Source organism: Megalops cyprinoides, chromosome 3 (genome assembly GCF_013368585.1).
Source record: "Megalops cyprinoides isolate fMegCyp1 chromosome 3, fMegCyp1.pri, whole genome shotgun sequence".
Taxonomy (NCBI): domain Eukaryota; kingdom Metazoa; phylum Chordata; class Actinopteri; order Elopiformes; family Megalopidae; genus Megalops; species Megalops cyprinoides.
Window position 1 is genome coordinate 34,724,904 of NC_050585.1, and position 23,531 is coordinate 34,748,434.

Below are 23,531 nucleotides of genomic sequence, written 5' to 3' on the forward strand. Positions count from 1 at the left end.
TGGCTCGCTGCATTTGCTTGGAGATTTAAAGTTGATTGGCACCCCTCATTCCCCTTGGGTGTGACCTCACTCCCCCACTGGTCATCCCGGTTAAAGAGAAGCCGGGGGAGGAGGGGCATGCAAGCGCTGACCATGCTGTCCATGGTGTGCGATTGAAAGATCCATTTGTAACAGATCCTGGCAACACCCATATGCTCACATGCGATTTTTCTGTGTAAAGTTATAATTTATTGCAGAGGTTTTAGAAATGAGTACATGATTAAAGGAAGAGTGGACGAATCCATTTATTGATCAACTGATGGATGGATGCATGCATGAATGAATGAGAGATGAGACTGAATGAAAGGGCAGAAACATGGATGAACAGATGAATGATGGGATATGGAGTGATGGATGAACAGATGGATAAATTGATGGAGAGATGCGTGAGATCATGAGATATATTAATACATTAAGAACTGTTACAAAAAGGGGTGAACGTTGAATGCTGAGCGACAGTGCAGATCCCTTTGCGTGATTGTTTTTGTGACTGATTATAGATTTTATTTCTCTCTCTCCCTCTCTCTGTCTCTCTCTCTCTCTCCCTCATCTGTCTATCTATCTACCAGTCAGGTGGGTGATAGTGCGCGCGTAAGTTATGAGAGTGGCGTGGGTGGGATAATCATATAATCTCGGGCAGGTTGTTCCGCTAAACGTTTTTAAACTGGTCCAAGTGTTCCTTGTATTGGAGGTTGTATTTTTAAAGCTGAGAGGGAAGAGGGGTAACTTTTTTACATATGTGGAGACGAAGTCCCTGCTATTAAATTGTCTCCATTCATAAAAACAGGTTAATTACATATATGCATCAGTGCATCACACAAAAAGTAGATTATCTTCATGAGTTATCAGATCCTTCTAAACCGTTATGGTTTAGGGTTATGTTGGTAATGTAGCATTCGACTTGGTAACTGAACTTTGTTTAATGTTTTATTAGGCAATACACAAAACATTAATGCAGCCTGGATTCATATCAACATCACATCAAAACTCTCCATTTGGACGTGAACGTTCGAAGCAGGATAAAAGAAAGCGTTATCTTTGTGGATGCCAAGGGATTTTAACTCCGACGGACTACAGCGCAGCTTTAGGACCCGGGGGAAGCTGGCCGGTAGTTGCGGGAGAGGGAGCATGGAGTGATTTGTATGCGTTACCGCATTAATAGTACCGTAGATAACAGGTTGAGAATTGGCATCTAGAGGGGAAATAGGTATCCTCCACGCGCCTTGATCAGACTTGGACAAATTCTCCTCTTTGATTTGTCAGACACCTGGGCAGATCTCTCCACCTTTGCTTCTTTCAATCGTTTTTTTTTTTTCTTTTTCGATATTTGCTGTTTCAGCGCTCCGGTATTACTGGCCCTACGCGGGAAAGTTGCAGAGGCATTGTTGCAAGCATGGAGCAAGTACGTTTCTAAAAAAGGACAAAGGACACCTGACGCTCTGACGTACAAGAAATTTCACGAGGAATTCGGAAAGTGCGTAAGTTTTCTCATCTTTTTAAAGGTCTTTTAGCAAGCATTGCACGTGTTCATTTAAAAACGTTTTGCGGAAATTTCCCATGGATGCTGCGCGCAAAGTTTAGATAGTGGGTATGCGTCGTTTTGACACAAACCCAGCACACAATGGTGAATTCGTTTATTTAGTAGGCTATCAATGATGTATCTTTCAAACTTCTTTCAAACTGGACGTTCTCGTGGTTTTCTGGATGAATTAGTGATATAGATAGATGGAGCTACCAGTTCCCTCTTAATAAAAACGAAGCAACGTTAGTTAAAATAGAAATGAAGCGCTCCATTGAAGTACACTGAAAGTCCTTGTATTTAAAAGAATGAAAAGTAAAATACCAGAACGCTGATTTAGGTTACGTAGAGACCAATTGGAACTCTTTGGGAAACAGTCTCCTCGAAATGAACGCAGCCCTGTTTAAATCCGTTTTGGCTATCTGCAAACTTCTGCAAATCTGATGCATTCATATCTTATTAAATCAGTCTTGACCTGTGCTGTCCTTAAGTTAAGTAAAGTAAGTTTGCCGTTTGGGATCAAATAACAAATTTCCACAGGGATGAAGTCGCTTCTTGTCATGTTTACATCAATGGGTGCATTTAATATTTGCTTGATTTAGACTGAATGTGTTACTTGTCTCACGCGGGGAGTCTGCAGTGGAGCGGCGTGTGTGTGTGTGTGTGTTGGGAGACTCTGTCGGGCTAGAGGTGTGTATTATTAATGAAGAATATCTCTTTGGGGAGCATTTCTTACCCGCATTGCCCCTCAGTCCTGAGCTTGCCGTTGCAATGTCTTGCTCTGCAGTTCACTATGAGCCTTTGAAGCGCAGAGAGTACGGATTGGCTCAGAACATGACCGAGACCAATTTGATAACCACTTGCAAATCCTTGTCATTTTTGCCTTTGAAAACAATACTTCCACATTTTATCGTCGTTTTAATTTGCGTATCGTTTCCCATGTTATTCACATCAGATCTGTCGCCGCCGAGGTTACAAGAGAGTTCCCTTACCAGCGCCTTTCGCTCGCTGTTTCTGTTTCAGTTATTTAAAGAACACCAGGCTGGACCCAAAGGATTCCCGCTGTGCCCTGCTGCTCAGGAACCGTGAGAGATTGCGGCTAGAGCAAAGGAAATGAGAGTGAAAAGGCAACTGGTGGACTTGCCGTGGTTAATTGATCTCTCCATGAAGCTGTGAGTTTTAGAGAAATAGCGGTTCTATGTTAGATCAAGGTATACCACGATCCAAAAAATGATCGATTTTTCAATGCCTGGCAGGTACGCAGAGGCGCTTCATGTGGAATAATTTCTTGTGCATTGCAGGTCAATACTGCAGGTCGTGGTAGGCAATTTTGTGTATTCTAAATGACACAAAGCTAAATACTACGCTGAACAGGTCTACATACATGATATTTATTGTCATTAACTATTATGAAACAAGCAGTTACAGTGCTACCTCGTTTGGAACGGAGGAAATGTACTTATGTCTTCTCCATTTTACCAAAAATAAATTAAAAGAGTACCAAGAGTCCGTATTAGCCCCTGCATGTATAAAACGAACTTCCTTTACAGAGTTTTGAGAATCTGATCTCGCACCTGCAGTCCAGACCCTATTGAGCGCAAGAGCCGCGGGAGCTATTCGAGTCTCTGGTGCTGAAAGTTTCAGACCGCGTTTTAAAATGCCGGAGTACTTAAACTGACACGAATACGTGTATTATTCTAATAACACACCTAAAGGACTGGAATAATAAACTCGAAAAAACAGATATAGATTTACAGGGAGTGACAATTGTTTAACAGCTGTTCATTTGAACACATTCAGGCATGGACATTGTGTCAAAGTGCTTCCTTGATGCAACGTGTTTTATAGAAATCGCGCAACGCGCTGTGTACTGTAATCACGAGGTGGTGCATTGATATTGATTTCTGTGGTGAAGAGCGTGTATCACATATCTGTCTAAACGGTAGACGCAGACATTTCCCGTTAGATGAGAATAGTCCACGTCCCCACTCTCAGCGCAGACTGCGTTTTATTTATTTACGCACAGCGTGAAGCCGTGATTGCTCCCGGGGCTGGGGCGGCAGCGTCGTTGTGCGGTGAGAAGGGATGCGCTTGACGGTGACACCACCCCTGTGGAGCGCTCAGGGCCACATTATTTCTGCTGGTCTCCCGGGCCGCATAGCCGGAGGGTGCAGCCTGCTAATTAGGCTGCTACATGCTGGCCGATTCCACTATGTGGTGTCTGTTCTTTTCTTCCAGAGGTCTGAGCCGTGTGGGTGTACGTGCGTTTCTGATGAAGTGTGCCACGTCTTTAGGTGTTGCGACAGTGTAAAAGAATTCAAAGTGGTTTACAGTGCAGTGGCCTTACTAATACGTTTCACATAATTTCAGAGGCAATTTCAACAGCTGAAATTTTGCATAAACAAGCATTTTTCTGTACATACCTTTTGTATAGAATTCATATCACTGTAGTCCTTATTGTTGCTGAAACTGAACACTAATGACAACAGAACCATTTTAAAATGTTTACCTGTTTGGTTTTGTCAGTGTTGAGTATTGCTATTAACAGCTGTGGCAGAAATGATGGATGTTTGCTGACTGTGATCATTTTTGTGGGCTTGACCAAAATGAAGACAGAGTGAAGGTAAAATGTCCATTCATTAAAATTCTGTGGTAGCTCTGCCCCTGTGCCTTTTAATTTCATGTGATGAGAGGGTTTCTCTTTGTTCACTGTAACCTTCTGATCATCAGTCCTTCTCAAGCCCTCTCTCTGAAAGGGTTGAAGGTTTCATGCTTTCACCATATATATTAACTCTTTCCCTCTGTGTTGGATTTTCTGCCCGACAATTGAAAATAATAGAACTAAAAATATGTATCAATATTAATACTGTGCTATATTGCCTGAGGGCACCTTTAGATAATTGTGTTTCCTAATCTTATTGATTCTATTAGATGCAACTCAAGATGTTTCACATGGGTGAAATATTCAGGTCATTGAATCTACAGTCTTATGGTCTGACCTCTGCAGTCGGTTGTGGTTTTGACACCCCCTTGTCCTCTCTGCCACATCAATGACATCTCAAACCTACTCTGAAAAAAAAAAAACAATGGGATGAACTTTGCATCTCCGTGAACAAGAATCACATTGAATTTCAATAAAATGTGAGTGTGCATTATTGACAGTGACATAATACAATTTTCTTGTTGCTGAAATAAGGGGTCAGTGGGCTCTGTAATGATTCTGTAAAGGGATTTGACACAGGCAGTTCGTGTTGTTTAAGATTGGTCATTTAATTACGGTATTGACTGACACGGGTGCTGTTTTTTTCCCTCTTTCTCATGCATATTTCACAGCCAGCACAAATGTTTGTAGTACCTGATTGCTTGTCTCAGAGATGGTCTTCAGCTGTAACACTGATCTGAAACTGACACAAAGCTAATAATGATACGCACACAAAAGAGATGGAACAGTATAGGATGACATTAGGAAAGCAAACTGAGCTGAGAGATAAGAGAGTGAGAACTCGGCATAATTCTTCCTCTGATTGTGTTCATCTGTCAACACATTCAGTCGTGTGCTGCCTATCCTTTCACTGCAGGATGGGTGCAGGCGGGTGTGTGAGCACATGTGAGTATTATGTCAGTGTGTGTGTGTGTGTGTGTGTGTGTTTGTGTGCTCGTGTGTGCATGCGTGTGCATGTTTTTGTGTGCGTGTGTACAAATGTGTGTGTACACATTTCTATATGGGTGTGCGTGTTTTTTTGTGAGTGTGCATATGCGCACATGTTTGTGTGTGTGTGTGTGTGTGTTCTCTCCCTCGACCTTCTGCCTCCCAGAAGAGCTTCTTAAGTGTTTCTTAAGTCTGCGATTTTCTGGGGATTCAGATGGCAGTGTGATGGCGGGGCCGATATATTTCCCGAGGGAGATTCGGGAGAGTTTCGGTGGAGATACTTGACGTGCAGTTATTGAATAATCCGGTTTTGAGAAGCAAATCCCTCTCACTTAATAAGGGTGAAAAGAATGAGAGGAAGAGAGGGTGGGGTGAGACTGGTTGAGGGGAGATACTTATTTAAGCTTCCCCTTTTGGTACTCTCTCTCCTTATGAGGGAATCATGAGAGAATTCTCGTATTCAGGAATGCAAATGGCAGGAGGTGTGTATTGGAATGGCAGGCAAGTTGATGATGGGTTGATGAGGCACACCCCATAGCTATACAGCAAAGAGAGCTAATTTGTTTTTGTGGTGCTCTACAGAGATACAGCACTGGGTTTTTAGATTACTTACATTTACTTCTGTACCATACAACTCCGTTTGAACACACAGAATTCAGATATAACTTAATACAGTCACATCGTAAATGGCCAGATTTGGATCATTTTTGCACTTTATCTTTAAATCTGCTTCTTTGTTTTCTGTGTCATTTTCTCCATCTTTATATCCCTGCCACATCAACTCATCAAAAATCCTCCAATGCCCTTAATATTTCACATCATTTATTCTGTCTTGTCTGGATGGGCCATACTTCATGATATTCAAGCAATTGAAACATCTGTTCATTGCAGCCAGTTGCAAGTTAACTGTAGCCTTCAACTTGCAAAGCATTATACAGTAGGTAATATTACAAGTGCAATGGTGTATTTTTTAAAGTGTATATATAGAGATTTGAGCTGTTCCACCACTGCCTGGTCCAATACCAGTTTCAGCCCATCTGTTTATATGCATATTCCATGGGATGCGTATTCTAGGAAATGGTCTGGCTTTGCGGAATGGTCTTTGTCTGCTTTAATGATCAGATTGAATCAGAAGTTCCCCCTTGGTTCCCCGCATGCTCAGGGAGCCAAATGAAGGATAATTTTAAAGCTTTTGATGTATCGATGGCTATTTGTGAGACTGTCCTTCTTTAACATCTGCTAACAGCAGCTGTGGCTTTTTCTCCTTGCCCGCTGATTGATTGTCATTTTATTGAATCTCCATCTCATAGCGATTGTTCCTATAAACCACCCCCTCGTATTTCATTTCACAGTGGAGAGACACTTTCTGCATCATTTACTGTTGTACGCCTGTGATGAGTGACCTTAATTTATATTCAGCCTGTCTCCAGTCCAAGCACCTGAACACAGATCCACTGGGCTGACCCCTGGGGCAGGGGGGGGTAGGGTTTGCATGGCCCATCTTCCTTGCCTGGACGGTCGGATACTGGGAAGCACAATTTCAAGTAACCTGTTTGGATGGACACTATTCCTTTTTCAGACAAATGGCGCTTCCCTCTACCTATCTACCTGTTGTATGGGTCTGTGGTGCAGCACTGTAACAGGGATTCTGGGGCTCAGTGCTCACCACATCCAGATGTTTTATATGTTGCCCCCCCCCCCCTCCCCCCCCATGGCAAGTGACAGGCGAGTGATGGGAGATGGCTGCAGTGCCACTTCTCCTGTCCCGCCCCAGGAAACCCGACTGCCTGTGTACCACACTGCAGCCAGCCACTGTCACTGCATTAGGGGTCAAAGGTCGGCAGCCTGTAGCTACACCAAGACACCAAGACAAATTGTTTGTAAACCCCAACTCCCCTCCATCCCCCTCCAGCCCACCACCACTAGAACCCCCCTCCCATTGTTAGCCATTATACTGCTCAAGGACAGGCCTCTATCATTCTCTCTGATACTTTCAATATTTCCTGTTTTGCTCTATTAGTTCTGTTAATATAATATGAGAGCGGAGACACAATGGACCTCATCCATGTGTGTGTGTGTCTGTCTGTCACCGGGGGGTGGGTGGAGAAATGACTGAGATGGATGGCTAGACCAGGAGATGTGTCTCCCCCTGGGCTCCTGGACCACTAGACTGGGCCTCTCCAGGTGCTGCAATGACCTAATGTAGATTCATGATCACCAGAGATGGTGTTATCTGTCTGTATCAAGCAGAGGAGACAGGAAGGTAATGCAAGTGTCTGGGTGCATATATGTGCTTGAGCACATGCCTGCATGTGTGTATGTGGTATGGCCTCTGTAATTTTACGTTTAAGGTTGAAATGTTGCTTACGACTGGAGTAAATTACAGCTTGAAAGGATCTTATTAGTACATTATATATGACACTTCCTATGACATTTGTAGACATATACATACACATACACACATGCATACAAAGTGCATGGAAGGCAAAAAGCAAGCTGAAGCGTTCCACTCAAGCCTCGGTGGGACCCACACTGAAATGGGTAATGGTGTGACCCTCAGAGCCAGCTCATGCAGGGCTGGCATTCCTGCTATCCCTCCTCTGTGCTGAAATCTACAACAAATGTGTGGACTCACACTGACAGTGGAGAGCACTGGATACGCTGATTTTTTAAAAAATTCTTGCCTCTGTGTTTAGAGTGTATTTTGGGTCTGGATCTGCCATCTGTCAAATTCCTCTTATATTCCGTCATACACATCTGCTTTTAGTGGATACTGACACCACCCAGGCATCCTCTTCACGGTGTTAGCGTTGCTGCAAAACCGAGTCATCCTAAATCTCTAGAAATATGTGTACAAACGCATCAAGGTGCTTACATGTAAAAATGATATATTCTCCATCAGTACACATTTGCAAAAATAGCTCTGCCACTCAAAGAAGAGAACACAGAAATCAATGCTGTGCACTTTATAAATACCCAAGTCTCACGATTCTTGCTTTGATAAATTTGCAATATAATTTACCCTCGGCATGTATCTTTTTAAAGTGATAGTAAGGCAACAGAACATTTTAAGCTAGGTAAGATTTACTGTTTTCCCACAACAGCAGTTTCTCTCTGAAACACTAGAACAAATGTTCTTATGGTGAGTGAAATCTTGCTCAACAACAGAACTATGATTATTTTATGGGATTGAGTGTGGTGACTGTGATTTTTTAATTATAGATTAAAGTTTGTATTGATCAGAGGCATTGCTTGAATTTTAGCCGACCAAAAGGAAACAGCCTGCTCAGCGAGTTATATGAGATGTATCCGAAGTGAATTTCTATGAAAATATGTTCTCTACTTTGCCTTTGTGGTGTGCAGTACTTGGGTCTTTGGAAATGTAGATGCCTCCAGCAAAGCCATGTAAGACTGTCAGCCAAGTGTTACCATCAAACAGAAATCTTATTTAGTTTTTTACTGTCTTTGTATAGACAGGTTTAGATCCAGACATCAACCCACAGATGTATTGAAGGCATTTGAAGATTACATTTAAAAAGGCAAGGCAACATTAGCTTGTACAGTGGGTGCCTGTGTCACTGCCAATGTGCACATGTGTCTGGTGCTGGGGGAGAAAATAGAAAGGACTGAATCAGACTGAACACTTGTGATGTCTGTGAGATCAATGAGAAGAAAGTGCGTTTTTTTTTACTTTTTTTTTTTAATTAGCCAAAAAATATGTGTCACTATGAGACCTGGGTAGGTGTTTAGCAGGAAACAAGGAAACTTTGCCATTAATAGGTGCAAAGTGTTTTAAATGAAGTTTCATGACTTGCTGTTCCACTATATGAAATAATGTGCTTAGTGCGCTTAGTACTCTTAGTGCAGTAAAAACACCAAAGACAACTGACCCAGACAGACAACTGAAGGATGATGGTCCTGCAGGAATGTGCACCCTGCCCAGGGTTCCATTTTATTACTCGCTCATATTAAAAGAAGCCAGAGGAGAATATCCGGTGTTGACTACTCTGGCAAACTAAGAAAGCAATCAATACTGCCCACTAACTGGAGGGTTAGCATAGCTCCCACCTGTGAGGAGTGCACTAACTCAAATTGTTAACCTCCACAGAGCTTTCACACTTCTCTCTCTGTGCCTCAGTAGCTCACGGAGTCAGCTATACTTTATGCAGCTTCTGTTTGTCTTTTCTTCTTATTTTTCCTCTTCAGTTCTGTTATGGTCTGTTCTCTTCCCTTGTCTCTATGTGCTTGACTGCATGTGTATATGTATCTGTTAGTGTATGAGTGTACGTATATAAGTGTATATGTGTTTGTGCCTGGATGTGTGTGTGTGTGTGTGTGTGTGTCTGTGTGTGCCTGCGTGAGACTGTGTATGTGTGTGCATTCTTGCATCCCTCTTTGACTCAATATCACAGGCCTCCCAGGAGACATCACTCCAGGCCCACTGATTTGTCTCCACAACAAATTAATCAGCAAGCAGTGCGCGCTTCCCGGAGACACGCGCTGCATTAATTCACCCTCTGGCACAGTCTCCGTGCAACTGTAACAAGCTATTTTGTGCCAGTTTAACTTGATGGAGGATGAGCGGAAGGTCAGCTCTTCCGAGCTAGAATGAAATTCTGGGTGTTTGCTTACCGCACTCCTTCATATAGGGAATCCATAGGGGAAAGGCAGGTTTGAATATATAGGTTACAGCAAAGTCTGTGACTTTGGGTGTGCCATGAGGAGGGCTATTCTCAGGGTCTCAAGCACCGAATGAAAAGGATTGTGGGACATGTGGAGTTGTGGGAGAAGGGGATAGCCACACCCACTTTTGCCTGAGGTCTCAGCGAGAAAGAGGCTGCCAGAATCTCTCAGAATCCTCAGCAAAACACCACCTGAAACAGACGATTAACTTTCTTGTCTCTGATGCCAGGTTTCTGTCGCCGGCAGTTTGAAGCTTTTTCAGTTGGCAGGGTATGTGTGGAAGTGTCGACGCCGCTATCACGCAGTTCCGTTCATTTGTCAAAGTGAGCACTCTGTTTGATACGTGGACCACTGTGAAATGATGAACGTCTGTGAATGGTTTGCCAAGGGTCCCATTTTCTTAGGTTTAATCTATGACATACTGTACATACGTGCTGGCTAACTGTCAAGCCTGATTAATGAGATCATACTGCCATCAAGTTCTCTGAACCATCAGGTTGCCTGCATGTGTATAAAGGTATGGAGTTCTTATCACTATACCTCAACTCAGTGGTCAATGTGGAAACACTAAATGTTAATATATGTTCCAAAATGTATTTTACATGATTGTCAAATTATTCAAGACATTAGAATTGTGTAAGCTATCTCCTTATTGTAATTGTAGCAGGACCTGTCTACCCAGCTATTGTGTTTCAAAGTAATATTTTCATGGATGTGAGTGAGGGAGAAAGAAAGAGACACAGAAACAGAAAGAAAGAAGAATGTGAGTGCGCGCAGGGCATTCTGATGGAACTCCGTAGCCCTGAGAGCATGCTTGTGGTCATGATAGGGTTAACCATTTGCATTGTTCCCAAGGCCCCTGTATAAACCACCTGAGACAAATCAGTGTCCTCCCGGCTCACTTATACCAATCGCTCAGAAACACCCACCACAATTGATTGCGCAAGTCAAGTCAAGGTTCTCTTAATGAGATTGGGCATCATTAAACTGGAACCGTACATGCGGGCATGTTAGCTAATGCCAAATGATGCAGTTAAGAACGATCCATTAAAAGATATGAGTCAGGTTATTAATGACGGCAACTATGTGACACCATTAGCATTAAAGCACACTACTTGGTAGTGTGGCAGCCCTTTGAAAGCAGTGAGCAGTGCCAGCACAGCCTCTCTGTATTTTGAAAGAGTGCAGGTTAAGAGTGTTAGGTATGGGTACAGATTAGCATTATGACTAAACACTGCTCACCGACTCACACTGCTTACAGCATTTCTGCTGTTGCTGTGGTGACTTGGCCATTACTGTATCTTTTATGTAGACAGACAGACAGAGGCGGACAGACAGACAGACAGGCTATATATGGCACAGGCAGAGATCTGTCAACAGCTCCATTTCAGGACCGAATCTTGTTGCACCTTGCCTGCTCCGGATGATGCAGAGGTTGGCAAAGCGGCCTGGGCCTCTGAGAAAAGGGAGAGTTATGCGAATGTCTGGCTTTCCCACCTGATTCATGCTCCGTGTGCACCTGCGCGCGCCCATAGCCTCGTTCTTCTCCGTTCCCCTTCTTTCTGTCTGTGTTGACAGCTTGTTTTAGAGGAAGGGAATGATGTTTCTTCACAACAGGGGGCAGAAATAATTAACCCCCCACCCCTGCTGCACTGAACTGCTCCTGGCTCTCGCAGTGAGCTGGCTCTGGAATCCTACATGCTGCGTCAGGTCAGACTGATTTCCACGCTGTGAGGCGGTGCCGGCGGCTCTGCTCCCACAATGCAGCAGTCCTGCGGGTTATCCAGGGCTCTGCATCTCCAGCTCTCGGTTGTCTGCAGTAACTGAGCCGGGTACAATGTGACTGATGTGGATGGAAAATGGGAAAGGCAGACATTGCTCTAGCACTGCAGAACCAGGGTGGGTGCCTCTTCCTGCAGCTTCACAGCAGAATGTGACAACACAGTGCATATTCAAATGCAGGGCAAAAATGTAAAGCGAGGGATTTTCATAGTATATAGATATACCATGTGTCAATTACTGCCACCACCACATGCATAATTCATGCATTCATGAGAATACGTATTTTACATGTAATTTTACAGTATGTATTTAAATGATACTCTATTATGCATATTGCATGAAGAGCAAAATAATTGTCATGTATGAATAGGCAATAATAGTGTTCATTTACATGAAAAATCAATCCATTGAAAGAGGGGTTCGATGAACATCTGTGGGATGGTGATCATACCAGATGGATTCAGACATGTGCATCTCTTTCAGTCTGCTGTGATGTGTTAGGGAATTTGAATCTTTCTGTGGTGTCGCTGTTCGTCTTTTTATCTAAACAGTCGGATGAGTGTGACTCTTGGTGATGGAGGGAGATGGGGTGGGGGATGGAGGTGTTGGTTGGGATCGTGTTTTGAGGTAGGGGGCGGGTTTCACTCAGAAAGGACAGCTCTCGCAGCAGACAGTAGTGTAATCCATCACAGACGGCCTGGGGTTTTGTGAACTCACCCCTCAACTTCACAGCTAGCAGATAATCTGCTTTATGTCAGTCTTAAGTAAGGTCATATTAATGGGGTTAAAGATGACCATGGAAGGGTATGAGGTGACAGTGCCCAAATCTCACCTGAAGTCATACCTTCACTGTAATCTGGTGAATCCTGTTTGTTTCTCCATCTCTGCTCCAGGCCATCCCTGATCTCTCACTTTTTAGATGGTGTGTTAAGGTAGCTATAAGCTCCTGACTGAAACGTCAAACAGTTAACAGAAAGTGTCATAAACATGAATGCAAGTAATGGTAATTGTAACATCAGTAATAGTAACATCATAATGTGTAATCGTAAAAATTTATGTTAAGAAAAGGATGGGAGGAATAAATATGTTAATCAAGCCTTCATATAATCTGTCTTTTGTCTGCCAGTGATGATGTTGTTGATGTGCAGTGATTACCGACCATTTCCCAAGGGGATGTAGAATGGAGAGAAATAGCAGAAACTGGTGTATGAACTGATTCCTGTCACTTTGAACAGTGGAAAACATGGATGCAGCATAAGAACAGCAGGCTGAATTTCTCCCACATTAACTTTAAGTGGAGGGGGAGCAAAAGCAGACGTTTACCTCAGCTGAAATTACAGTGAAGTATGAACATAGTACGTGGTATCCTCAGAAATATCTAATCACCAGCTACACGGGCCTGATTGTGTTTCTTAATTAACTAAGGGCATAAATAACACCCTTCAGATTAAGAGAAAGAAGCCGACAACCGGAAATTGATTGTAGTGATCAATTCATGTGTGGTGATTTGGATATGTGTGGTACTCTGATGATTTTTGGGACTACTTTGAGATTGCAGTAAGCAGAGATCCACTAAGAATTCTGCTATTATGTGTCATGATTCCTCCAGTTGTGTGCCCCCCCCCCCCCCCCCCCCCCTAAGTGGTGTACAGGCACACAAGGCTCGTCCACATGGACAGTGATCAAAAGCAAAGTTTTCCCAGGGAGCTGGGAGCAGGCGTGTGTCATTGAAGGACGCTCGGCTTCACCCATGACTCAGCCAATTACATCACACTGGCAGCCTGATCCTGTTACAGTAATGAAGTGAGGGGGATAATGCACTGCAGACCTGAGCCATTTAATCCACACCTGTTGTATTGTTGAGAGGAAACAATATCGGTCACAGCATTTAGGGACTCCAGTGAGCGGGCAGAGGTGAGGGACGGTCACTCTGGATATAAAAGGAAAAGGTGCTCTGGGAGATTCATCTCTTCCTCCTTTTTTCTCCTCCCTCCTCCTCTCTCATTCCTGGTTGCAGTGAATGTGCAGAGTGAGCAAGCCCACAGTCGCTAGGATGCTCTGCAGGGCCGATTTGTCCTTGTTACAGTGAAAGTCCCTGTATTGTGGGGCATGAGGCTTGAGACCAATAAATTTGCTTCACCGCTGAGTTGATGTCTCATCAATTACAATGTGCATTCACACACACGCACACACAATCAAAGAAGTTCACACAGGCACACACGTACATGCATAGAATTCATATCCACTACCCCAGATCCACTCTACATGTATTGTAAATTTTTATACTACCACTCTATGGTTCAAATAAGATTTGTTGGCCCAACAGTTCATAGGTAACTCGCAGCTTAATTAATTGCTAGAAGACATCTTTTATCACAAAAACAGAAATACCATAGTGTTAATAAAAAAATTAAATCAGTTTTACTCTCTAAACAGCGGGAAAGTGGAAAGGGGAATGAGAAAATCAGGTAGGAAATCGGGGGGGAGACAAAGGCCAGGAGTGAAACCTTCTTCAAGTGGTGATGTCCCTCTTCTCTGTGTGAGAAGAAGACAGGAAGTCTGGGTCAGTTAATTGCGTTGGAGAGCAGAGTGTCTGCAGGGAAACATGAACTCCTGACAAAGAGGGAAGAGAACCTCTCTGCTCTCCTGGGCTGAACCTGACAGCAGAAACTGTTCGGTCTGTAGCATTATCAGAAGGGCACAACAGATGCCAGATATCTGTTTCATTCAGTCATTGTCTCTGTCTGTAAATTCCCCTCCCAAACTTCAAAAACAATCTCGACGCAATGCCAGACCTAGACGACAAAAACTTCACTTGCCACTTCCGTTCCTCTTAGCTGTTTGTGGCATCCCTCCACCCCATCTCCCTGTTTATTTTCCCTGTTTATGATACCCACACTGGAATGCATCAACCTCAGCCCACGGCCAGGTGCAACCCCTTTGTCAAACTCCAAGCTAAACAAAGTACCGCTATCACATCAAACGCAACCTTCATTGATTGTATGGAAATTCATATCTACTGAATGAAAATAACAGGTTCATATCAAACATATAAGAACTGTACCCATCTCCCTTTCCCTGCTTCCATCCCTCTGAAACCTGTTAAGTGTTTCAAGAGCCAGGCGAGTGTGAGATGAAAGGGAAAGAGAGATTAAGTTGAGGAGATAGAGGCTGTTGTTAAAGGTAATGTGAGGTTCCTCAAACAATATTTTCAAAGGAGCTCAGGTTGTTCCCTGTGGCTACCTGATAAGCCCTTTTTCAAGAGAGTAACTCTGTGTGCACTCTATAACAGCTAAAATTAAAGACATGCAGGCAAAGTCAGTGCTGTTCAGTCTGGTGCTGTTTCACTGGAATATAATTCTCCTTTATGTAAAAATGTGAGCTTTGTATGTTGTTTATTTACAGTATTTATAATTTATTTCACTTTGTGACTGACTGTGGTGTTGGTGAGTATAACCCACCCTGGGATTTGAACTTGGCTCCAAAACTCTTTTTTAATTCGTCATTGGTCCAGCAGGCCTCCCTTAACTATTATGCGGGTTATTGAAGAGGGAAACTGAAAACTGATTTCAGGACCCCCTGTCACAGCTTCAGTGCCTGAAAGTATATTCCCCAGTGTGGCTCAAACTCAAACTGACAGGGACAGTTGGCCCCAGTTTTGGGGACAGTGTGCGTGTGTGCTTGCGTGCATGCATGCATGTATGTATGTGCATGTGTCTGTGTGCATGTGTATGCGTATGTGCATGTGAGCATGTGCATTCCTTCTTGCCAGTGTGGAATGCGTGTGTGCATGTTTGCGTCTGTGTGCGTTGTTTTGCAGATTTGCAACTGAATAGACATCCATTTTCTTCAAGCATCTCAAAGCGCTCTCAGAGCAGTAATGTGGGGCTCCCTTTAGTGTGTAATGCATGGCAGTGTTTTTGGGATAGAGAGGGTGCTGGGCATCAGCGGGAGAGAGCATGGGGTACTCAGGCTCAGAAGAGCAGGAAGCAGCTTCTCACTGATGGCGTGTTGTTTTTGGAATGGAAAAATAAATTTCATGTGATTCACTCATGTTCTTGTTGGACCGGGAAGCTGTAAATGAGCTGAATGGCAGCAGCACTGCATCTGAAAAATAACACCGATTAATAGTTTCCAATGAATGCACGTAGCATACACCGAGGCAAGCGGTTGGGTAAGGAAAGCCAAAGAGTCTCTTTTGTTCTTTTCAGACTGAATCAGTGATGATAACCCAGATTGCAAATGAATATGCATTGAGGAGAGTGGTATTTAAATAACAATCGTCCCTCAGAAAGGTCATCTGTGCTGTGTATTCAGGGGATTGGAAAAAAGAGACCTTTTTAAGTTTCTGTAGGGCTAAGCATTGATTGGCTAGATTTTGCTGGTGTGTAAGTGTGTGCGAGTGTGAATGTGTATGAGTGTATGTGAGTGTGTGTGTTTGAATATGAGCTGAGGTGTGAAGTAGACTCTTTATAATGATAGAGTGGATAGCAGGCACGGCAATACTGTGTTGTGTAGATTGCCAACTAAAAGCCCGTCTCTGAGGGAAAGCTTGACTGTGGGGGTTGGCACTGGCACTGACTGGACTGGCTCTATAGCTACCTTTATAGAGTATGGCACCGCATGGAACTTGTCATTACTTGTCATGTGGTCTGTGATGTGGTCTGGGGTTCTCTGTATGTGCCGTTGTATTAATATTATGTATTAATTAATTGTATTAATATTATGTATTAATATGGTAATGTATTATCATCATGTATTAATGTATGGACTTTTGTACCTGTGCTCCATAAGTTTACCAAGTGCCTACACATAAAGGAGAGAGAACAGGACAGAGACAAGTGCACTGCTAGAGGTAGTGGGAGAGAGTGAGTGTTGGAGATAGAGAGAACACAGAGGGTTCTTTGGTTCTTTCCGTGTATTTTTCTTATCTTCCTTATTTTTCTTTTTTTCATTTATAAAGCAGTTTCCTTCTGCTCTTTCTACATATAATATATTTTCACTGCAATAATACTTCTATTTATGAATGTGTAAAGTACTGTCACCATTATTGTTAGTGCTGTAAGTCAAGAAGATAGGACTAATGTTAAAATCCCTGAGTAATCGGCAGTCTTGAGGTGTTGAGCGGGGGATCAGGGGAAAAAACGTCATTGGGGTCATCAGGTGGGAACCCTCTTTCCTCGATGTTTTGTTAAGGGAAAACATCAAATATATATATTTACCATTTGTAACTCAGCTTTGGCAATACTGTACATGTGAAGCCATGTCAAAAAAGCACAATTTGAATTTGATACAAACAGAGGGAGAGTCAGAGACAGATAGTAACAGAGAGACTGAATTAGAGAGGGGGAGGGTATTCTAGGCACTAATCAAAGTGTTTTAACAAGGAGAGGAACAGGTTGCTCCACAGATGGCCGTTCAGCTGAGCCAACTGGTCCTTTCCATTCCACAGACAGGCCCTGGCCCTCTCAGCCCGTGCCCCCCACAGGCAGGCCTGGAGGGGGCGCTGTGCTGACCTGGCAGAGGAGTGCCCTCTCTGCCTTTTATTCTCATCGCCCATCCAAAAGTGATTGATCTTAGGAGCTCAGCTGGCCAGGGATTTGTCATTTCTGTGGTGTCTGGGGCGGTGGCTCTTTGCTTTACTGTGCTGTCTGTCTGAGCGTGCGCATGGAATGTGACATGCGTTCTGCCAAGCGGGACACACAAGCTGTTTTCCCATCTCTCCTCAGCATGTCCGCGTGGGCTGGATCTCAGAGAAACAGGGTTGTCAGAGTGTCACATGAGGAGGGGGTTCCTGTGTCTGTTTCCTCTGTGTTTTTTTTCTGTGTTTGAAGTTTAGAATTCTTAGTTCTTTTGGCTTTAGTTTTTCACAGATACTTTTTGAATCCTAACTATAAATACGTCATGTAATTATGCTTTGGCACTGTAGGAAACAGTGATCACAATAATCAAAATTCTCATGGTGTGCCGTAAACACAATTATTATGTCTCATTAAATGACCGTTCTTCACTATTGCTAGGGATTTCCCTGTGTGTAACTGTTGATTAGTGTCAGCACAATATTATAAAGATACCGTCACTGTCCTCCTCGAGCATCCTCTACACTAATTACCTGTCCTTCAGTCAGTCAAGTCTCAGACTGGTGTCTGTTTGTCTGTCTGTTCATTCACGTTCAGCACTAATATGACCTATGGCTTTTTTTCTGAAACTAAGATAATTGCTGGTCTATGCTAGTTTTTCATTAGCTCTTTAAGTGACCCATGGTTACCTGTCTGTCTGTTCTGTGTTTCGCAACTGTCATACTTTTATTTCTCCATTCATATTGTGCCTTTAACTGACAGGTGGCCTTCTTTCCTAAGTGTCTATTAGTATAGATTTTGGTTTAACCTGACCTTTGTCTGCCTGCCTGTCTGTCTATTTAGATTGGGCACGAGGGACCTACGCAGAGTGATGCGAGGACTGTGATCACCATGCGGCTCACATGGTCAGGTGTCACACCTTTTGTCGTCGTCACCCTCCTTGGACTCGTCTGGTCAGAGCTGCAGGAAGAACCTCTCTCTCAAGGTAAGAGCTGACAGTCCTGAAGCTTCTGTAATGTTGTCTGCCCATCTGTCTGTCTGTGAGATTGACATTTCTCCTGCTCTCCAGGTTTGCTGGGAATGATAGACAGCAGGCCTCTGGTGGGGGCACTGGAATGAGAATGTGTGTGGTGGAAGATGTGCCCATAATTGGGATGTGCCCATCAATTAGGTCCTGTGTAGCAAAGTTCATTTGTATCTGTGAGTCCAGTGTTGAGGGTGACACCATCCCCTGTAGTCTGTGACTAAAGCTGTATTAACTCACTGTCCTGGGTCTTTCATGCGGTGAGCAAATGGCTTCTTGTCAGAAGCCTGTGTTGCACAGCTGCAAAATTTAAAAGCACGATCTCCGCTCAGTATGAGTAATACAATGCAAGTAGTATAATCCCACCAGTCACACCTACCTGCATATACATAGCTTGGTTCAATGATCTCTGTCCTGAAACTCATTTTCTACAGAGATTATTCTCTTATTTTGTTTTATGGGCACAATTCCTTGTAAGGAAGCTCCCCTTCCTTACAAGGTATTGTGCCCATAAAACAACATAAGGTTTCTGGGTTTTGGATGAAAATTGCTTAATTTGGGGAAAAAAGAAATTGTACAGTATAAAACAAAATGAATAATTGTGTGTGATACCTTCATTAGTCCAGCATTTCCTCTAATTTGATGTGTGCTGAGAATGGGAGACTTCAGTATTTGGACTTGTACAAATGTCTGTTGTCATTTCTTGGAGACATAACTGAATTTTTGGTTTGACATCCTCACAGATGCTCTGCAGGAGTGTTGAATATTGTAACAGGCATGAGTTAAAACTCTCTGCAGCAATCTACCTGTCACAGGAGTAACATGCTGGCAGTGTGCAAAAAAAAAAGATCATGAAACCACCTGCCAAAAAAAAGCAGAGGAAAATGGGTTTTGGTGATGACTACCTCATTCCGCTTCAATCTCCTCAGAGTGAAGCAGATGAAAGGACAGGGGCGAGAAGGTGACAGGGGGCAGCGCGGTTCACACCATCTCTCTCAATTCGGAATGAAATCACCGCTGGCATCTCCATTTCCCTCCTCTCTCTCTCTGATTCTCACCAGGCGAGGTGAGGGCTCCAGCAGTCATTCAGCAGTCCCATTCACTCTCACTGCCCCCTCTCCCGCTACTCTCTTTCTCTTTCTCCACCCCTCATTCTATTTCTTGCTCTCCTCCCTATCCCTTTCCACCTCTTGTCTTCTTTTTCCTCCTCTCTCTCTCCCTCTTTCCCCTTCCCTCTTCCTTTCCTGTCTTTGTGTCTTTTTCTGTCTTTCTTTCTTTCTCTCTCGTGCCTCTTGTGAATTTTTACTATTATAAAAGCTAAAAAAGAGGTGCAAAATATGCAGCCCTATAAATAGGTCTAGGGACCGGCAGGCTCCAGGCTGATTCCCTCCTTTTAAACTGATCCTTATGTGATCACTGTAGTGTTGCTAACTACCCTTTTAATATCAGTCTAGTGATGCAGCAAATTGCATGCACACCCTAACACAGAGGCAACACATACACACACCAAACATGCACACACACACACACACCTTTAATGACATTCCTCTCTGCCATCACTACAGAAATGTGGATCTCTCCCTCTGTGTCTGTCTGTTACTCTCTCTTCCTGTCATTCTCTCTTTCTTTCTTTTTCTCTGTCGGGTTGATCGAAGTTGGATGTGTTCGAAATGAAGACTGATAGGGCATACAGGCAGGGGCGCTGTAATTACCCCCTCTGTCAGAGCTAGAGAGGGAGAACGGTGCTTTATTTCTGCCCTGTATGGAGGTAGGGTGCTGCAGTAATATATGGCTTTGGTCTTGTCCTGGTGAGTTTATTGGTTCATTTCGCTCAGTCTGCGGTGATGGTAGATTGAAAAAGCCAGAGACCAGGATTATGATTGCTGCTGCTGCTCTTTTTGTACATCACAGACAGCCATGTTTGGAAGGCAGGCTCTTAGGTCTTTTGTAAAGTGCTGCTTAAGGCTTGCTGGTTTTCAAAAAAAAAGCCCCTTTCAAAATCTCTATATGCTGAATTTTTCTGGACTTAGTCTGGGGTAGATAAATATGTATCTGTCACCTGACAGTTTGTCTTCTAAACATTGGATTGTTAAAATATTAGGGCTCACCAGAGAGAGGATTGCTTTAACAGCTTAGCCTCATCAGCTCCACTGAAACAGAGATAAACAAGAGCCCATGCCCTCAGAGAGGAAGGTTCATCTGGGTTTGTTCAAGTAACTAAACTGACATGAAAAATATACATTCAAATTCCCCAAAGCATGAACTCACATATGGGATGCGGAAGACCAACAACAAAATATGCTGAAGTGTGTTGAACAAGAGGTATTTTGACATACATCAAAAATGAATTCCTTATATTATGGAATTGACCTTATAATGACATATATTACCTAGTAATAAAGGAAAGAGAAACCCAGTAATAGTCCCAATAGCAGGCTATCAGGTCTGAGGTGACAGTTTGTCAAGATGGTCATATTCCCATAAGAACACCTCCTGCCCTGATTTGTTTCCCCAGGCCTAGTTGTGTTGTTGAAAGCCATCTGTCATGAGACAGTCAGACCCCATGATGATTTCATAGTTAATAAAGAAGTATAAGCATGCCCCATTTCACAGTGCTGGACCTGTGCTGGCCTTTACGCACCAAGTTAACGTTAAGTCAACAGAGGACATTCATGGAGGGTGCCTGGGTGAGAATGGATTCCTGGCCAAAAATCCCTCTGGTGTGTCCCTGAACATATTTCTATACTACAGGTTACTCCTCTAGTGCCCCCCGACCCATTTTTAGGATACGGGATGGATTTTGATAGAGGCCTTATAAATGTAGAAATATTGCTTTGATGCGTGTTCAACATTTCTGCAATGCACACCCGGTGCACCTCTGGGTATTTATATGAAGGCTGCTTTGACATCTTTTCTAATTGAGGACAGAGGAGTGAAAAAAGAGCCTTATTACTGAGCCTCCGTGGAGCCAGCTGTGTTTTATATGCCGGTCACCTGTATTTCCTCTCCACAGAAAATGTGTAATATCTCCTCCTGGCACCCAGCAGACGAAAGCTTTTTTTGTTAAATGAATGGAGCAGGAAAAGTAACTTGACACAGACAGCGTCTTTGCTCCTAGATTGTATTTTTTTTCTGTTTCCAAGAGCGATTGCTGATTGCCTGTATGGCTCTCGGCAAATTGCCCTGTAATTATATTGGGATGGAATCTTTCCCTCTGGCTGGGAGTTTCGTGCTTCTCTGACAGAAACACTGGGAGCAGGACAGGACCCGGACTGGAGGGTGGGATTGCGGTGCAATGGAAATTGAGGAAAAATAAATGGTTGTTGAGATAGACTGTATTCGGTGATGTCAAGTATATTTTGATATATTAGAAAATAGCACCTGGTTTGTTGGAACGGAGAAATTGCATGGCCTGGGTAATAAGAATCCAGAGTTTCAGACATTTAAGAATACGGGATATGTTCTCAAAAAGATATAGGAGGTGGACCTCTCTCTCACATACACACACACACGTGCACACACACACACACACACACACATACACACAATCATGTACTGTATGCAGACAGAAGTCAGAACTTTAGATCTGACTGTTTTTGGACTGATAGGAAATAGCACAACAATGAAATACTGAGGTTTTCCCATTAGATTGATCAATGCAGAAAAATTTGTCCTACAGGTTGCAGCTGCAGGTCCCTTATTATGCCAAGACAATGCGTTTCCTTGAATGTTGTGTTGGAGCACTTTGAAAGCTTTCTGCCTTTTCCACTTCTTTGTTTTGGATAACCCACATAAACATTTGTGTTGATGTGGAGTTGTGTTTGGAGTCTCAACTTCAGAGCAGTTAAGTGAGGTTGCCAGGTCTGTGACATGTGAACTTTGAAGCAGTTTATTGGGTTTCTTACCAGACATAAGGAACCTAAACAATGTGGAAGCTCTGCAGAGTTGCCAGGTTTAAGGAGTCTATACAGGGGGAAGCTTACTAGGTTTAAGATCTTAAGATGCTGTTATGTTGGGTAGGTAAATAACACCAGAAACAGAATGTTAGCTCTTTTGATGCACTCCTAGCTTTGCGAGTCACACCTGCAGCTGCGTACTCACTTGATGAGTGGGTCGAAATACAAATGTATTACCCCTCTATCACCCCAGTCTTCTCTCTACTGGATTATGACACATGACAGCACATGGTTTCATCTTCACAACACAACCTCTCCAAATGAGCTTCTTGACAACAAACTGAAATAGCCTTAGTTTCTTCTTAGCCTCAGCTGTGTTACAGTCACTAATGTGTGCATTGCTTGTCTCCTAAGTTTTTTTTAAAATAAATTCTCTCATATGCATAATGAGTATTATGGCCTCTGTGACTCTGTGTTGGACTGATATGTCGGAGTAGCAGCGGAGTCCAATTATCATTTGCTATCAAGGGATCCTCATTAGTGTAGAAACTTTTAATTAGTCACTTTATCCAGGCATTAATGAGGGTTTATAACACAGGTTACTGCCCTGGGTCTTTTGGTTCATGCAGAGTATTCTGGGGATACATGTCTATGACATACAGTATCAAATATGGTAGACAAGGCATTCTGCTGTTATTATTCCAACACCATGGTATTGGTGTAAAGTGGAAACACCGAGACACTCCTGAAACAATGTGTTTCAAATACATTCTTTTCCCATGATGCTCCTGCAGGATTTTTTTTTTTTTTTGTTCCTGGTAATCTTTCTTTTATCCCTGGTTTTCCATACTTCAAGGCACAGTTGTCTCCTAATAACATTGTTATCTCAACCTCCTGGTAAGATTTCCCTATCTGCAGGAGTGGTGAGTTAACCACTTATGATCATGCACAAATTTTGATCAAATCCTCAGGGAAGACTATAAACAAACAGCCATAACACCGAAGAGATACATTAGCCTGGAAGAGGAAGCTGCATTAGTTCTCCTTTTAAATTCTGCTACTGTGTAGGGTTAAACAGATGCACTCATGAGTTAATCTGCCATTTCCAACTTGTAGCACTGGTCCTTTTGCTCTTACCTATATCCTGGGCACAAAACCATGGATATCACACAATCAAATGCAGCAGATTTTCATTCCCTCTCTATTTACAAAGGAGCAAACCTCCATTTTTGCAGCTCTTCTTTTACACCAGAGCTGTTCTGACATTGAAGCATCCCAAACATAACCACAATAATGTGGTCAGCAACCAGGCCAATGTTTAACATATGTAAACTCAGCTATCAGCCAGCCAGGGACCATC

At 43.1% G+C, this 23,531-nt stretch overlaps 1 long non-coding RNA gene across 1 annotated transcript in view; it reads left to right on the plus strand.

Moving 5' to 3' along the window:
• Positions 1 to 1,217: 1,217 nt before the first annotated feature.
• LOC118774222 overlaps positions 1,218 to 23,531 on the plus strand; it is a 40,730-nt gene continuing 18,416 nt past the window's right edge. The window contains exons 1-2 of the long non-coding RNA XR_005004810.1: positions 1,218 to 1,513; positions 18,095 to 18,236. This is a non-coding gene — a long non-coding RNA (uncharacterized LOC118774222). The remainder of the gene's footprint in view (positions 1,514 to 18,094; positions 18,237 to 23,531) is intronic.